This window comes from Poecilia reticulata, linkage group LG17 (assembly GCF_000633615.1).
Source record: "Poecilia reticulata strain Guanapo linkage group LG17, Guppy_female_1.0+MT, whole genome shotgun sequence".
NCBI classification, from domain to species: domain Eukaryota; kingdom Metazoa; phylum Chordata; class Actinopteri; order Cyprinodontiformes; family Poeciliidae; genus Poecilia; species Poecilia reticulata.
In genome coordinates, this window is record NC_024347.1 from 19425086 (window position 1) to 19427505 (window position 2420).

The window sequence follows — 2420 nt, forward strand, 5'->3', positions numbered from 1 at the left end:
CATTAACCCAATTGCTTTTGGGCCACATTACACCGACAGGCCTTTGAGATTTAGCTGCGATGGCGAGGCAAGAGTTAAGTCAAACAAATGTGTTTCATCAAACTGCAGTTTGGGCTGCTCTGCATAAAGGAATTGAAGGGGGAAGTGAGAGGGGGAGTGAGGGAATGCRTGCGGGTGGGAAGTTGGAAGCAGAGCCTCGAGGAAACCAATCAGAACTTCTCCACCCTCCCTCTGCGACTCAAAACCGCCGGGGTCTCAGGTGTGTGTTGCACGAGCTAATACCTCGCAAACTTGATTGTTTGTGCCGGAGTAATCAGAGTTTTGTAAATGAGAGTTTCGGAAATGATAGTCCAATCACTGGCGAGCGTAATCACAATATGGTACACCACAAACTGGAAATCATAGGATAGGACTTGATAACTTTTTAACCCCCTCACACATGCACTGAAAACGGGTATGGAGTYTAATAACTTGTCACGAAGGAAGTGAAATCAAACTTTTTTCTTTTTTGTAAAAAGACAATAAAATCGCCGCAGGCTCCCCAGAACAACCTATTTACAAGCTGACTCAATTCTTTGAATTTCTTCAACCTTTCTGCTGAAAATGGATAAAAATACAAACTCATATTTTAACAACATGATTACACGATGAATGAGTTACTCCTTTTCCTAGCTTCCTCAAATAGAGGCAGTGTAATATTTATCACAGCTGACAAAGTGAGAATATCAATCATTTTCTCAAGACAGCTCAAGTTATTAAGTGAGCCAGTGTAATAGTATTACAAAACCCAGAATAACAAAGTTATTTATCTCCTGCTCTCTCTGCATGAGTGTATGCACGTGGAGTTGTGTGTGTGTATGAGTGTGTGTGTGTGTGTTTGTGTCTGACAGCATCAGACGAGGAGAGTGTCGCATGCCTTCCTGTTCCTGTACCACCCTCCAACCCCTGAGCCGCAGACTCAAGGCAGTTTCAAGAATCAAACAATTTCACGCAGCTACTGGAGGAGGAAATGAACTGAGCCCAGAGCAATAATAAAATTATACAAATGTTATTACAGACTCGCCTGCTACTGTCCTACTTTAATTCAAATTTGGGCACTCCAGGCTGCGCTGGTGGCAGAGACCTTCCTGAATAAATCAACATTAGCTTACGTCTAAATTATTAAGGAAGTGGGAGACTTTCTTGTTTATAGTATGAATTATTAAACAAGTGTTTAACGCTGTTTTTCTCCACGAATCCCCAAATATTAATTGCTAATGATCGTTAAGGTGTGTGTTTTATCTTTTTTTTGTTGTTGTTTTTTGCCTTTTCTGTTGTGGGCTGAAAATTAGGAGTTTTCAACTCCCACAAATCTGCCTGCTCTAAAATAGATTAAGTGAGCACAATCATAAAGTTCAAAGTGTTTTATAACTATTTTATGCGGTTGGTAAGCTAGGCCATCATTTTGTGTAGTAAAAAAAGCATGCATAGTTTATCTAAAAACAACAAAAAAAGAAAAATATTTAACGCCTCTATTCTCTTCGTTCTGTGATTACTAGATAAAATCCAGTTCTAACAATTGTCCTGAGAAGTCACATAATAATCMATGAGCAAATAATCCACTCCGTGTAAATACAGGCCTCAGAAGACCTCAGAGAGTTGTTAGTGAACATTAATGAAGACAACRCACACATTAGAAAAGTCAGGGATGAAAATGTGGCKAAGTGTAAAGGAGGGTTACATTACAAAACAACATCCCCCAGTGTACTCTTCAATAAATAATCCAAAGAGTGACATTACATATCCTAATGCATACATTGATGGGCAAGCTRATGAAATCATTATTCAGAGAAGGAGCCAAATGACCTTCGGAAAATATATAGAAGCTGCATAGATCCTCAGCTTAAGAGGGAAAACCAGTTGCCACAACAAATATAAGTTATGTGCTCTACAAATCTGGAGTTTATGGAAAACTGTCAGGAAGAAAAAAAAAAAGATAAATGACATTTTCTGTTTGCAGTTAGCCAAATACATGTAGGGGACATTTGGAAGAAGGTGCTCTGGTGAAAGAAGGCCAGTATGCAGGGCCGTGCAGAGACCACTAAAGGGGCAGGTGCTCAAAAAAAAAAAGGGCACATCCAACCGTATTTTAGGACAGGATATTAACAAAGCCTCTCAGCTTTCAAAGTTTAATAAACAGTGATAAACTACAAAATTGTGAGATATACAATCAAAGCTAAGGAGAATCTCTACATAGAGCATACAACTATGCATATGTAAGATATTTTATTAGTCATTTCTTTCTGCAGGTCTATTTTGTTATAGGAAAGTATTTCAATATTCAAACCTGCAATTTAGCAAGATATGTAAATCAGAGCTGGACCACCAGACATATTTTGTCTTTACAGAATTACACTATTAAAAATATAAACAAGGGCACA